This window comes from Nuphar pumila, chromosome 8, assembly GCF_984573655.1.
Source record: "Nuphar pumila chromosome 8, dmNupPumi1.hap1.1, whole genome shotgun sequence".
NCBI lineage: Eukaryota > Viridiplantae > Streptophyta > Magnoliopsida > Nymphaeales > Nymphaeaceae > Nuphar > Nuphar pumila.
In genome coordinates, this window is record NC_143256.1 from 2,151,430 (window position 1) to 2,169,101 (window position 17,672).

Genomic DNA, 17,672 nt, shown 5'->3' on the forward strand with positions numbered 1-17,672 from the left:
ATTTTCACATCTGAGTTCAGTATATAATTATGCTACAACCAAAAAGCCAAATCCATAGATTCATAATTGGCTATCTCAACTAACTCAGAAGATCATTATAATTCATCATAACATTTTATTTAATCAAATAAATATTCACAAGGTCCATGTCGAATCACTTGGTCTGGAAAATATATAACCTCAAAAGGAGTTACCACCCTAGACAGATACCCTACCTAGTCTTGGACAATGCACTTTCTTAAAAGGATATACTATCTTCGTGGGCTACCTGCTCTTGGACAATGCACTTTCTCACAGAGACTTACCGCTCTAGCTGGATTACCTGATCTAGTCATGCACATCCTCGTAAAGAATCTCTAAGGAACAATTCCTTAACTGGTACCTTATCCAGTGAATACTGTTGTTATACATGTATCAATATAATTGACCACTTTTAGGGTCGATAGCCAACAACACGGGCACAAACATTTATACAATCAATTGGCAAATCACAAGATTTTAGGTTACCACTTCGGAGCACCGACACATATCAATTCAATCGACCAAACACAAGGTTGTGAGCCACTATCTAGACTCGAATATTCAATTGATTGCAACAAGATCTGTCGTATATCTCACTTCCTGCATCAATCAATATGCATCACATCATATATTATATCATATGTCACATCATATGCATAATATTGTCAACCATGTTCCAAGAACGATAATTCACTTTTGAACTTAAAAATTTATCACATGTGTTTATGTATTAAACCTCGAAGCATGTGTAAACAAAACATGAATTTCATGCATGCGTACATGAACATGCATATTCTATAATACGAAACAACTAGACCTCAATATACATAACTCCTACGTAGTTCGAGATTTGCATGCAGGATAAAAGTCATATATGCATGTTTCACCACATGAATCGATATATAAAATAAGCATTTCATGCATAATGTATCTCATATATATATATATATATATATATATATATATATATATATATATATTAATAACATTCACACATATCATGGTTCATCTGTGAGAGGACGGGACATATCAGTCCATGCATAATGATATTTGCATAATTCTATCATGAATATGATTCTATCGCACATGCTTTCATGCATGATTCGTTCATAATATATGTGGCATGTTTTACAAAAATATCATTTAATTTAATTTAATTATATTATCTCATCAATCATGCAACATTCATTTCAATAATGCAATATTCATTTTAATAATGCATGCTCAACCATGTACCTGCAACACACACTCCATATTCTGCTAACTACAATCACGACGAGTATGATCTCTTAAACTTTAACAAGAAAAGCACTTCTATTCTCATACATTCAAATCATGCTCAGCATGATCTTCAAACTTCTATCACAACAATCCTAGATATCCACAACTAAGTGGTGTGTGTGCATATGCAGTGTTGCAACACAACATAGGCATTTTAATATATATATATATATATATATATATATATATATATATATATATATATATAACAATTCTAGATTTTTACAACTAAGTGCAGTGTGTGTGCATAATTTACTTACACTATTAATGCCTACACATGCTCTCTACAAGTTTAGTTAAGGCATCTTACCTTAATAATGTGAAGAACAATGATTCAAAACCCAAAATATAGAGGGGTTTTAAAATCTACAAAGACTGCTCAAGCTACGATGCATCAAACTCTTAGTGTATGGCCAAAAATGCAAAAGCATAGTTGTAGCATAGACACCAAATAAGCCACTACCACAATAGTTAGTGTTAAAGGAAATTATACTCTCAGCTTGGTCACCCATCACAACCTTCCGAGCAAGTTATGATCTACCAGAAAGGTTGCCAATGCCTATGGTTCTGTTTGAAAGATGTTGAGCTAGTTGAGTTCTTTACTAGAGATGTTACAGTTAGCTGTGATACACCATTAGATCCATGAGAAACTTCTCTCTCTTTGACTAAAACATTTGCACTTAAGGACCTTTGACATCTTCTTGTAAAGGAGCCCAATATTTGTAATAATGAATAAGACTCATTAGTGTCACCCTTATATTAAAACCAAAATCATTTTGCAACTTTCCAAGGTGTATTTATAGAATAATGGAACCATTCATCCATCATAACCCCATAAATTAAAAATGAAGAAAGAAAGCATTGCATAATTCAACATTAAAGACCAAAACTGTCATTTTTCAATACACAAAAAAACACCATAAAGGCTCATGATGTTCACCATTGCTTCAGTTTCCACAACCTAAAAGTGACTTCGTAAAAAGATTCAAATTGTTAAACATGAAAGAGATAACAAGAGTCCCGCTCAATTTTATCGAGCAAACCGAGAATTCCATCGTATAATTCATGCAAACGAATTGACTACAACAGTTTGCCCTTTCTGAACGCGAGAAATCAGAAGAGAGAAGGATTCTTGAGGATTCTCTTACCGTTTGGGGAGACACCATTGTCGCTCCACGGCTTGGTCAGAGGAAAAAGGAGACGTCAGTGGTGGTCCTCGACCACCCTGGGTAGAACACCTGTCGACAGTGGCTGGAGGTGATCTTCGACGGTTGGGAAAGGCGACATCAATAGCAGTGGGTGGTGGATTTGCTCACTGAAAATCCCGTCGATGATGTTAGGTCTTGTTCAGTTAAAAGGGAGGAGGGTAAGGTGATCTGCCGGTGGGGATGGCCTCGTAGGGGGCCCTGAAGAAAAAAACCCGAGGTGGTAGCTAGAGGTTTCATGCGATTCTGACCGCCCCCAACTAATACGAACAAGAGAGAGGGAGTTCATGAATTTACGAGAAGAAGAGGGGAATCAGGGTAAAATGAAAAGGAGATAAAGGGAGTGCCAACTTTTGTGTTTGAGAAATGAAAGAAGAGAGAGGGGGGGGGGGGGTCGGGTGCCCTAGTGGGCCCCACTCATTCCCTTCTTTCCATTGTGAGCCCAACAAGAGTGGGTCTGGATTGCGTCCTGACCCAAGTGGGTCAGTTCCCACCAAACCACACCACGAAAACAACTAACATAATAAGATTTAATTAATCATTATTTTTTTCTTTTAAAATTAATAGGTTAAAATATCTATATTCTAATGAATATTTAAATTTAAGAAAATCAATCCTTATTATGAAATTGGGTCGACCCATTGGGTTTGAACCCACTTGGACACCGGGTCCATTCTAAAACCCATAATCTTTTCAAAAAATCCATTTTTCTTATCTTATTAACACCAAAGTAGTTATACTAATTCTCAATAGTCCATAGTTTTGGTACTTTCTAAAATTTTAATTTATTGATTAAAATATTTTTTATAAAATATTTTATAACCAAAATACCCTTCATTAGAATTTCTTTCGAAAACCACCAAAATACACCTAGTTAAGTTCAAAACACCTTGAAAACAGCTAGATGAGTTTGTGACTCACTAAAATAACTAGTTTTTATGATAATTTAAATATTTAACAATATTTTGTCTGAAATAATTCTTGAAATGAGTATTTTACCCTTATTGATTAGAAAAGAGTAATTGAGCATGTGACAAATAAAAAGTAGAAATACATTTCTAACTCAATGATAAAGTTCAATTTATTTATTTACTAATAATCCTTAAAAATTATAGGTTTTACACTCTTCTAGGTCATGGAGCTCTGATACCATAAAAATAATTCAAGGTTAAGCACAAACACACAAGCACATACGATTTACATGGTTTGGTGATATCACCTACATCCACGGTATTGACTCCACTCAATGATGGGTGTGGAGCCTTGTTAGTATATTTATATCTTTTGTATAAGGGTTCAATTAGGAGTCTTACATCAATTAATAACTCCTAATTAAGAAAGGCTAATTACAATTATCCTAAGAGGGACTCCTCTATGCTAGATATCTAATCAGAGTCCTTCATTAACTTGCTAATCAGAGTTGAATTATTGATCTTGTGTCTCTTTTTTATCTTGGGACTTTGTAGTCTTGATCTTGATAGACTCCTCCTGGTCCAGAGTTTCTTTCTTTTCTTTAGATTGGAGTCTTCTGGTCTGCCTGATCTATACACCACTGGAGTCTTCTAGTTCACACATCCCTCTAATAGAGGGGAGTCTTTTGGTCCACACATCTTTCCAATACTGCTAATTAGGAAGGTGATACACTCAGAGATTGTGCAACAATTTTGTCTCTAACAAAGTGAATGTCTACTTCGATATGCTTGCATAGGGTCGATATTCAATAGGAATATGAGCATGAGCCATAATGGATAGTCTCACCTTGACAATGTGTTTGTGCTTCCTCTCTACTAAGCTGTTTTGTTTGTGGGTATGCAGACTCAAGAAACAATGTTGATTACACATGATTTCAATATGGGATCAAGCACATTAAACTCTTGCACAAAAAACCTGGTTATCCTGAGTAAACATTTGCGCAGATAATAATTTCTTTGTAAATTTATATAACATGTAAAAAAGTTTTCAAAAAAAAAAAGTGTTTCAGGAAGAGATTATAGAATAACCGGTGTGAGATTTTTCAAACTTGCACCATTATCGATCTTAACTGCATCATTTCCATGGTATTTAGAGCTAATAGATAGAGTTCTTATGTAGGGGATAACGTGGTGCAACACTCCCGAATATGGGTACACTACAAGAAATCAAACCTCTATTGGCACTAAATTAGCGCCAGTAAAAATCTTCCTAGTTCTAGTAAAGACTTTCACTAACACTAACATAGCACCAATAGTTTTGTCAAAAAAAAGTGTTGTTGGTAAAGCCTTTACTGTTGCTAATGTATAGTGCTAGTGAAGGCGTTTTTAATAGTGCTAAAAAAGCACTAGAAAAAATAACTTTTTTTATCTATTTTAGCGCCAATAATAGTTTTTTCACTAATTTAATTGTTTTCTCATACAACTTTTTCATTCATTCATGGAAAAATAAACTTGCTCATATATATATATATATATATATATATATATATATATATATATATATATATTCATTCTAAATAGAACCAGTTCATACATTCATTCATTTAAAAATGAACCAACTTATACATTCATTCATTTCATTTATTTGAAATGAAGATGTTGATTCATTTCATTCATTCTTAAATGAACCTGCTCATAAATATATTTATTTTTTGCTTTCATTCATTTAAAAATGAATCAGTTCATACATTCATTTATTTCATTCATTTGAAATGAACCTTCATGCATTCATTCATTTAAAAATGAATCAGTTAATACATTCATTTATTTCATTCATTAGAAATGAACTTGCTCATTCATTCATAAATGAACCTACTCATACATACATTTATTTTTTGCATTCAATATGAGTCAATTTTTATAATCATTCATTCATTCAATACTAAATGAATATGCTTATACATATATTTATTAAAAAATGAATATATAAATACATGCATTCATTTATTCAATTAACTTGAAGTAGTTCATACATTTATTCATTTCATTCATTCTAAATCATACTTCTCATTCATTTATTCTAAATCATACTTCTCATTTATTTGATTTATTCAATAATGAACCTCCATAACTACAACATTCACATTTGAAGCCATGCAAGAAACATAATATTTAAAGCATACATACACACACAACTATATATATTTTTTCATTCAACTCTCCATAACTCCAACATTCACATTTGAAGTCTTGAAAGAAACATTACATTTAAAGCATACATACACACACAATTATATATATTTTTTCTTTTAACCCTCAATAACTCCAACATTCACATATGAACCTTCATAACTCTAACATTCACATTTAAAATTCTGCAAGAAACAAGAATTAAAACATACATATATAAACAACTATATATATTTCTTCCTTTAACCTTTCATAACTTCAACATTCACATATGAACCTCTATAACTCAAACATTTACATTTGAATCCCTACAAGAAACATAATATTTAAAGCATATATGCACACAACTATATATATTTCTTCATTCAACCCTCTGTAACTCTAATATTCACATGTGAACTAAAAAACTTAAAATATTAAAAAAAAATCATAAATTAACATGTTTCACAACGTCAGCTAAAAAAAAGTTTTGTTTCAAATATGTAGACATAGTTTTATAGTTCATAAAATAAGAAAAGGATGACATCTCATGACCTGAAGTTTTATAGTTCAAAATAATATATCAATTGTAATCACTGATGAAAAGGGATATAAGGTGAACGTACTGTCAGATATTTATTGAGAGTATTATAATGCTTAAAGATCTTCTTAAACAACACCCATGCTTTCTTCATCCCAAGAATGTCAAACTTTTCTTGTAATAACAATATATATATATATTACCTATAGTTGAATGAATAAATGCTAAAATTCAAAAAAATTACACTATATACATGTATAAGGAATATACATACCAATACTAAAGTCAAAGCATCTTCCTTGTAAGAAGCTGATAATGCATACTAGAAAAAAAATGTAAAGGTGCGTGGTCAGGATTTAGTGTGATTGTTCCTATTAAGCAACTTAGGTACTGTGCCTCTCATCCTATGAGTTAGCCATATGTATTAATGTCAACCTTATGCTTTTGTCATTGCATCTGTTAAAAATTTAACAATAAATTAACAATACTTATAACAAAATAAGCATTCAAAACAAGTATATGTTCAATAATATATTACAAAAATAAATAATATGGTACGCCAAATAAATGAAAACCTACTATTGTCATGTAAACATTCTTCTATGGGTGTGTTAATTGAGTTTTTAATATTTGTTTTAGGGATATTTGTCCTGACCCAATTTATATATGCATCATCATTTATACTTTGGACAATATCAATAGCAAGTGGTTCACTAGCCCAATATGGTTCTGACTCATCATTATTTATATCATGCAATTTACCTATCTTTGTTGTGTATATCAAATAAATCTTCTGGTTTTGTTCTAATGACAACTTGTCAATCTGCAACAAGTAGGATATTTCACATAAAAGACTTGTTCTACTTGATATGCAAACACATAGGGTTCATCCTCCATGCAATGCAAGTTCATGTTGACAAGTGTAAAACCAAAATTAATCTTTCTTTATCCCATTTGCACGAGGACTGAAGATATCATATCATTCACACTTGAATAGAACAAATCACATATTTGTACACTTTAATGATGTCAGTAATGTATTCATAATAGATGACATCACCAACTATCGAGTTTCGATTTTTTGCACTTGAATAACTTAAAGTTTGGGCACTAACAACGACACCACTATTTTGGGACTTCTTTTTTTATGTCATTTTATATAAATCCAAAAACCGTTTATGACAAAACCCATGTATCTTCTTGCAACTTTTCAAGGATACTGAGAAAGCCATATTATCTCATTTAGAAGACAAATTCACTTGATTTCCTGTACCCAGTTCTCTGTTGCCCCAAGATAAGATTTCTTAGTGAAAGAAGGAGGGTTCATATCCATGAATCTCTTGTATGAAACTGTCATTAATGACCGGTGTTGCTTAGTCATAGGAAACCGACTGGAGGTTATCTCTTATCATACGCATAGCCTTAGCTTGTTGCCCCATAACCCCTGCAAGGTTGTTAAGGGTATCCATGATGTTATTGCAACGTCCTTGCCAAGCCATCTATACGATCATAGAAGGATTCATATAAGAGTTATGAAACTAGGTTCTCAAAGTGCCCCTAGCATTTCATTGCATCTACGTTCCCACGACATCTATTCACAAGCAATTTTTTATAAGTTATGGATGTGTATACTACTCTTTTTTCAACACAAGATAAAAGTAAGAAACTTAAAATTAAGGCTAATTACAGTGCAAGGTCAATGCTGATGAGCCATGAACCATTTCTATCAATGCTCTCATACCAAAGTTGTAATGCCCCATAATTTCTAATTTGAAGTAAAATTTTGCAACCAAGTTTTTTTTTAAATACGATACATAGCAGAAGTATTTTTGGTTTTCAAAATTAGACAACCTTGGTTGGGTTACAGAAGTAACAACAATAACATCAGAAATCTGACTCCATAAGTATAAAAGTGAAGACATAATATCATTCCATCAAAGATTAAATGAATTTAAAACTATCAAACCATGTCCATACACAAAGTCACCAAAACATCTTAATCTAATTGAGATACAAAAATCTTAGGATCGACGAAAAGATAGAAATAGGTCCCTAGCCTCACCATCACATCGTGCCATCGTATTGTCATTCATTAAACACTTGTATTCCCATAAAATGGGGTCACACTCTTTCGAGCAGGTAGGTGTAAACTAATAACTGAAATACTGCACAAGCTAAAACATTCATCACAGTTATAATATCACAACTCAGTAATTCATCATATCATGATATAACATAAATAAAGAGCAAGCATGGAATTCAATATTAATATGAATAACAATATGTATCTCAACATTAATTTAGATAACAAATACGCATGTCAACAATAAAGCATAAATAACTTTTCTTGAGTCAATATATATTTTATTCTTCTCTCTTAACATCTCTGAGTACTCGGGTAAATCATGATATCTGATGAGGTCACAATGAGTCTTTATTATGATACATGAATTCTTTTTTTGAAGTATCTAGCAGGCTGAAAACCCAAAGCCGGTGACCCATGGCCGAGAGAATCTTGCAAATGCTAGACGTTAAAAATGATTGTAATTCAGGACTATCGATAGTAGTATGGTTATATCACCTAAGACACATGGATAACCCCAGCCTCCCTAACTTTGAGTGACTAGAGACCAAAGGGACATCATCGCTCCCATAACAAATGTTTAGAACGGCATGTAAGTGAATCTACACGTGTTTGTGTCACTGAAAGTTATACCACCTACCTTCTCCAAGGTAGATCAAAGTATGATTGTGTTACAAGGTTATTCTTCATTAATGCATGTAATATTCTATGTTCCTCGATATGTGAGGCAAACAAGGCTCAGTAGCCCAAATACTTGCTTAGGGCAACAACTGTAAAATGATACTATTATGTACCCAACTCAATTATGTTGCTTTGGCACATTTAGCCCTTATGAGCAATTCACCAATGAAGACAAGTAAAATCATTCAAGGTGTGGATGTATACATATGCAGTACGCCCTTGCGTATATCGCGGGTTCTCAAAAGATACCTGAGCTATCAAATGAATGACATGGCTCACATGCATAACAGTATTACAATACAATAATAGAAACATCCACACAAAGTATGTCTATTGACACTGTGAAGGTTTCTTGAGCTATATGCTCAGATATAGGCAATTTTATAATGCAAGCAGGGTTCAAACATACATAGAACTTCAAAATAGCATGCTTCACATTCAATCTCATTGCCAAAATACATTTAGGTTATACAACATTTCATTGCATGCATTTACATCATGCATCATATCATCGCATGTATGTACATTGTATTGAGTACTTAGTCATGCATTTACATCATTCATTAGTCCATTTCATGCATTTACATCATATGACATGCTTAGTCATACATTAGCCATCACATGCATTTACATTATATTGTGCACTTAGCCATGCACTTGCATAATTCATTAATTCATTGCATGCATTTTCATCATATGACATACCTAGTCATGCATTTGCATCATACATTATCTCATTGCATGCATTTCCATCACATTATATATTTAGTCATGCATTTGCATCATACATTAGACATTACATGCATTTACAACATATTGCATATCCAATCATGCATACATTAGCTCATTGCATGCATTTACCATACATCATAATTATATATATACATGTATACACACCAACTGCATATAGGGATATAATTTTTTTTCTAAAGTTGTTGCACATATGCATAACTTCAAATTGTGGTATACGTATATTTCTTTTCTTTTCAATATTCTCTTTTTTTTGTTTTTATTTTTGTAAACAACATGCCTCAAATGGACTTCCTGGTTCATACCGGTCTGAACCAAGGTCAGGTTTAGGTCTGGACCTAAACCGGACCCGGTTTAGGTCTAGTCTGAACTAGCCTGGGTCAGATCTAACCTATACCAAATTCAGTTCAGGTCTGGTCTGATCCGGGCCAGCAACTAGCAAAGCCATGTTATATATATGTATATATATATTCTATTTTGATTTAAAAACATAGTGGATCAAAACTAACTATGAACATGGATTTAAAATAGAAAAGCACCATTGAAAATCAAGTTACTTGAGAACTAACCATGAACATGGATTTTAAAATGGAAAACCATCTTTGAGAATCAAGTTACTTGAGAACTGACTATGAACATGGATTTTAAAAATGGAAAACCACCTTTGATAATCAAGTTACTTGAGAACTAACTATGAACATGAATTTAAAATGGAAAACCATCTTTGAAAAATTGAAATACATGATATCTAACTATGAACATGTATTAAAAATAAAACTCTACCATTAAAAATCAAAATATATAAGATCTAACTTTGAACACAAGTTAAAAATGAAAAACCACCATTGAAAAATTAAAATACATGATATCTAACTATGAACATGTATTAAAAATAGAACTCTACCATTAAAAATCACAACACATAAGATTTAACTATGAACATGTATTGAAAATTGGGATCTACCCTTAAAAATTGAAATACATGATATTTAACCATGAATATGGATTAAAAATGAACATCTACCATTAAAAATCGAAATACATGAGATTTAACCATGAACATGTGTTAAAAATGAAAATCTATCATTAAAGTTTGAAATATATGATGTTCAACCATGAACATGTATTAAAAATGAGAATCTAACATTAAACATAGAAATACATGAGATTCAACCATAAACATGTATTAAAAATGATACTCTACCATTAAAAATTGAAATATATGAGATTTAATCATGAACATGTATTAAAAATGATAATCTACCATTAAAATTTAAAATACATGAGATTCAACCATGAACATGTATTAAAAATAAAAATCTACCATTAAAAATTGAAATACATAAGATTTAACTATGGACATGTATTAAAAATAAAAATCTACCATTAAAAATCGATGTACATGAGATTCAATTATGAACATGTATTAAAAATAAAAATCTACCATTAAAAATCTAAATACATAAGATCTAAACATGAACATAAGTTAAAAATGAAAAACCACCATTAAAGATTAAAGTTATAAATGTTGTACTAAAGAGAACATCTAGAAGCATGTACATGGTTTTTTCCCATGCTTATCCATACTCATACTTACATGTATTACCATATAAATATATGTATGTATGTGAATGAAAGTTAAAACATGAACAAAAGTTATTGGTAAATCTACTTGCATTTTTGAAGAACATAGCCTCACAAAAGCACTAGCACAAGAAAAAATATCATTCTCAAAATCATGTAGAGTGAAGTACCTTGAGGGTACCTCACCCTATACACTAGAAAAGAGATTGAAAGCTTCACCAAAAGCACCAAGCAAAATCGTGGGAGAGAGAGAGAGAGAGAGACACAGAGAGAGAGAGAGAGAGACCCCTCTTCACCTTTTTGGCCCATATTTATAAAGTTAACCTAGGGTTTGAGGTAGATGTGTGGCTAAGATTAAAAGTGTGAGATGGAGGGTTGAGATGAAGTCAAGCTCTCTTATCAAAAAATGTCTTTTTCAAGTCAAAAACTACTTTTACAAGTTTCACAAAAATGAAACAATATTTTATGTTTTAGAAAAAACTTTATCTACTTTGGGAGGAGTCTTGGTATCCATACATAGGCTCTTGAAATATGCATGAAAGGAAGATCCTCTCATGCATTTCCCAATGAATACCCCTCTCCATGTGCACATAGCATAGGGGAGGGCTCCACATGGGAGGTCAAGCCCCACTTGGTTGATTTCCAAAGTTTCCTTGGAAACCAACCAAGTTTGGTTGGTCTAGTTTTAAACCAACCCCTAAATATATTTTATGTATTTTTTTTCTTTAGTTGCTTTAATATATTATTATTTTTTGTTTCTTTATATATATATAATGGATCTCTATGTCCTTCCTCATTGGATCCCCCAATTGGACCCTGATCCAATTAGTTTGAATCCAACCCAGTAAGGATTAAAATAATCGATACATAGGATTTTCACTGTATAAATATTTTTCATTTGATTAAATTGTATATCTAACTATGTTCTGACAGAGTGATTAACCATCTTAACTGATTTAATTTGACCATATAATTAATATTTTAATTTATTAATAATTAGATTAATTATTCATAATTTATTTGTCAAATGACCCATAATTGCCAATTATTCAAAAAATAAGCTAAAAAATAGAAATTAAGTCCTTAATCACTCACATAGGTCAATCAAACCAAAAATCAAAATTTTCTTCATTGATCAAGAATTTTCAATAACAAAATCAGAAATTTTGTGGGTCGTACATTTTGCCTACGAAGGTGATCTCAGAATTAAGTATGCAAGCGTTTTTTCATAACTCGGTGCATTAATGCACCTCGGGGGTGGTCATAAACCCCAACTCATCATAAAGTCAATATGCATACATGAATGCCTTGATGTCTTATAGTATAAACATAATAATCATGTCACTTATATAATTTATTTATTAAGGCATCATATAAGTTCCATTGAATCATCTGCTCTATTATGAGCAATCACGTATGTGCGTACATGCTATGCATGTCTGATAGTACTGTATGAAATCATTTTTATATATAAACATGATGACAACATATAAGAATCATGATTCACATGAACATGTTTTCACAGAGTGACAACATATAAGAATCGTGCTTCACATTACAAATATAATATTCACAACATGATAATAATTTACATTCCAAAGCACAAAATTGCCTTTGCATATGTACTCCATTATAACACATCCATTTACCAAAAATGAATTTTTGAGTGCGTGCATCCGCATACCAAGTATTTGCACGCGATTCACTTATCAAACCTATACATGAATACAGTTTCTGGATTTTCATACAACACAAGCATTCTCGTTTTACCACAAAAAATCATGCATTCATTTAAAAACCAATGTTGGCATAGTAGGAAATCAATACGAGAAATTAAAAAATAATGATACCCAAATCTCAACATGGTCGAATTGGGACAACTCAGATTTTCTGAATTCATATCGATAGTCCATTTCTAAAAGACTTGAAATGTTGCATCATTCATAACTTAGAACATGCGTAATTTCATATTTAAAATCCTCAAATTCGAAAATTGAACCTTGACACATGCGTATTTAAACTCATAAGATTCATGCATGTGTAAATAACATATATATATGCATGCATATTAAAACACATAAATTCATGCATATGTAAAAATGGTTAAATTCATGCATGCGTAATTAGAACATGCATGCACATTTAAAACATGTAATTTCCTGCATGTGCAATTCGCAACTTGCAATATATGTAATCAACATTAAATATTCAAGACATGAAGTATGCATAATTAATATTCATATATATATATATGCATCATTTATGCAGGTACAATATTCAAAACATATGCATAAATCCCTACACTAGCATGCATATAATAGAACCGTACAACCATACGAGTTATCACATTTTTCCTACCTCAAAATTCATTAAGCTTCGCAAGACATGGAAAATCCCAAAAATACGAAGAGAGATTTTTTTTCATAAATGCACGAGGTGGATTGCGCTCACTGATGGATGAGAATGTGGGTGAGGACTTGCACACGCATCAATTTTTGTACTGCTAGCATGAAAATGCATGTGGTATTGCACCAATATGCAGGTCCAATGGCTATGGTGGTAGGGCAAGCCACGATGAAGGTGGTGGTGGTTTGCACCACTGACGGTATGATGACTAGTGGAAGAAGAAGAATAGACGGTGGTGGTGGTGATCCACTACCCAAAATGCTTCAGCTGAGTCACCAGAGGAAGAGAGAGTGGTGGTCGACACCATCATCTCACAACAACGTGCAAGAGTCAGAGTGATAAAAAAATGGGAGAGAGAGAGAGTGACTGAGGAGTGTGAGAGAATGTTAGGAGTGAAGGGTATTTATAAGTTTTAGTGCATGAAATAAGGGATGTGAAGGGGGTTGATGAGGGATTAATGGGAGGTGATGGGGGTTGGTGAGGGATTTAGGGGTGGTGATGGGGTAGGTGAGTGAAATAAGGGAAGTGAAGTTGGTGAGGGAATACAGGGATTTTGATGTTTTGGGTTTTGGTAAAACTCATTTGGGTCCCTGCACCCAAATCAAATCCACTTCCCACATCACTTACAAGATTCATATAAGGATCCATAACAGGTTTAAAACCATCCTGTGTGGGTTGACCTGTTCAGATCCCCGCTAAGATCCAACTTTAAATGCCTTCAAGATCTACTAAGTCCAAAACCAACCCATGTGGGTTGATTAATTTGAATCCCCCACCTAGGTTCAAAATCATTTTATTTTATATTAGGATCGAGTCCCCCAAATGATCCAGTCCCAAACCATGTGGGTCGACTCTCTTAAATTTTCTTCAAGATCCAAAACTGATTAATTTTAAGATCCAATGGATCCCAATGTGCTTCAATTGGATATTTCAAATACGAAACTATGTGGGTTAATGTTTTTGGATCCTCTTCCAGATCCAAACCTAAATACTGCTTTAAAACTTCAAAATTCTAAATCTCATAATTGAATAATAATTTAGATTCATCCTCTCTCTTATATCCTTGAATAAACTTAACAATTAAATTAAATAAATATCAATTAAATATCATCTATAAATAATTGATAATTAAATATAATCTACAAATAATTGCCAATATAATTCACCAAAAATTGGTTATTTATTATAAATCATACTAAATGCCAAAACAATTACCACATCATCAATATTTTTTTTATTTAAAATTTTTAGAAAATTTATGAATATTATATTAGTAAACTTCAAGCATCCAAGGCATAATTCCTATGTGTTATCATTTAGTAACCTGAAATATGCATCACCCTCTAGACTTTCACCAATATTTACCTCATCTACATAACCACCGATTGTTAGATTTTTATGTACTCCAAGTCCATCCACTATTAACTTGTTCATATCAACTAGTGTTTTAGCTAGTGGATTTTGACGTACTTCAAATGTTTCAATTAGTGGATCACTCGCACTTGGTCTCATAGGTTTATCATAAAAATGCTAGTTGACATAGCTTTCTAGAAATCCATTGCACATTATATGATCGAACACATCCTATACTGGCTGCCATAAGAGGTTGACACACTTTCGACATGAGCACCTAAGATTTCTCTAGTGTACTATATTATTGTTTTACGCAATTTATAAGGAATTATTAACTCCTTTCAAATAGTGATCAAGGTCGCTCCTATGAAATGAAGGTTATCGAGAAAATGCCATCATCAACTATTGCATCCAATTTCAATCTCAACTTGCAGATAAGGCAACTAAAAAAAACTTAAAATTACCTTTCAATTTGGATCCAACTTCTGTTGTCCATAATGCCTGCACAATTCCTCAAATATGCATAATTTCAAAAAGTATTGCCTAATTGGATATTAAAGTACTATATACATATATATATTGAATTAATTAAAAAACCCCAACAATCTAATTATATATAGATGCATATATATATATTAAATTAATTACAAACATATGGATTAAAATGCAATGCCCTTAAATTCTAAGTCATACATATATGAGATGAAAAACCCCTAAAATCTAAATCATACTTGAAAATAAAATAAGATTAAGCATGCATTCACTAAATAAATTTCTAAAATAACAATTAAAGTACAAAATCCCTACAATCTAAATCATACTTGAAAATAAAATCGGATTAAGCATGCATTCTCTAAATAAATTATAAAATTAGCAATTAAAATACAAAACCCTTAAAATCTAAAGTATACATGAAAACAAAAATCGCATTTAGCATGTATTCACTCTATAAATTATAAAATTAACAATTAAAATACAACACCCTTAAAATCTAAAGTACTCAAGAGAAAGGAAAGAAAGAAAGGGAAAGAAGGGGGTCCCCTACTTTCCAAATTACGAGAGTCTCTCTCTCTCTCTCTCGACGTCTCTCAATCTCTTTTCTCTCACCTTTCTCATGTTTCTCTCTCTCATATGGACATGAGTCCAACCCTCACGAGAAGGTTGGTTGAGTCGTTGCAAAGGCCCAAGCCCTTCTAGCTCCTAGGCATTATCCAAGGGAGATACTTGAACCATTCGACGAGGTGTTGCTCTCTAGCTATGGTTTTGTTGGACCAACCCCTTTTTGGTGCTCCCAGAGGAATTTCAGAGGTGATCTAACCTGTCACAACCTTTGGAACCTCGTTGAACCATCCTATAGCCTGAGTTTGCTCGAAAGTCTAAAAATGCACCCACTGAGTGATCATTATTCGCATACTGAGATCAAAATTACGTGCCTAAAAAATCATGTCTTAACAAGTAGTATCAGAGGAAATCTTGAAGGATTTCAAGGAGTTTGATAACTGTTGAGACCCAGATCTAGGCATGAAAAGCGAAACCCAACCACCGAAGATCTGATCTATAGTTAATGGACCTTATTCTAGTTGAGTAATCTAGACATCTTAATTTATTTTGGTTGTTGTTACCTGCAGAGGAGTTTATTGGCTCTGAGATTTTTGGTATAGATTTTTAATGTCTTAAGAATCCATTTAGAAATTTATTTTGTTCAAATAAAAGTCGTATCGACCCTGGTAAGCCCCTCCCAAGTCAGGCCTAGATTTTTGGCGGGAGACTGGATTTCAGTTTAAGTTCAACACCATCTTAACTTTCAAAAATATTAATCAGGCGATTCTACAATAAAAAAATTCTAGAAAAATCTTTTTTCTATCTCGCCCACATGTTGAGAATCTATTATTGAGAAGTCGGACGCAGATCTGCCCTCGTTTGCCCAACAAAATTCTCCCAACTAGACCTTGTCAGAACTAACAACTGTAATTGATTCTAACAATTTCACTGAGATACAATCCTTAGGAGTTTCTCATTAAAATTTTGTCCAGAGTTTTATCCAGGTGTTGACTAACCCTTGTCTAATTTTTAGATTTTTTGGACACCTGTGCTCATATATTTAAAATTTAAAGTACAACTTGGTTCAACACCTTTGCACTACTAAGACAATAGATCCAGGATTAGATCTAGATTCAAGATACAATACAAATCTCAAGGAGACGCTCAAGAGTCCTCCTTAAGATGAGATGTCCAAGAGTCCATCCAAGAAGCTTTTTGTTAAAGAGGTTTGTGAGAAGAAGTATGAGCTAAGTAAGGCTCCTACAAGAAAAAAACTCATCTCAATTATGATTCTCATGTGTGTAAGGATTATAAGGAGATTGAAAATAATAGAGTATTCTTATCTAAATGTAACTCATATATGAAAAGGTTTATAAATAAAAGGAGTCACACTCCTCTACGTGTGAATTAAAAGAGAGAGAGTTTATTTGTGGACATAGGTCACACTGACTAAACTATGTTAAATATGTGTTTCCGTGCATGCATGTTTCTTATTCCAAACGTATAAGCCCTCTTTACATGGTAACAGAGAAACACGCCATTCGGTGATTGTTTTGTGTGTGACGACCCTATCCAACTAGACATGATCCTATGCCATCCAGTTTTGCTTCATCCTTTTCCGATCTCTCCTCCTTCATTCCAATAAC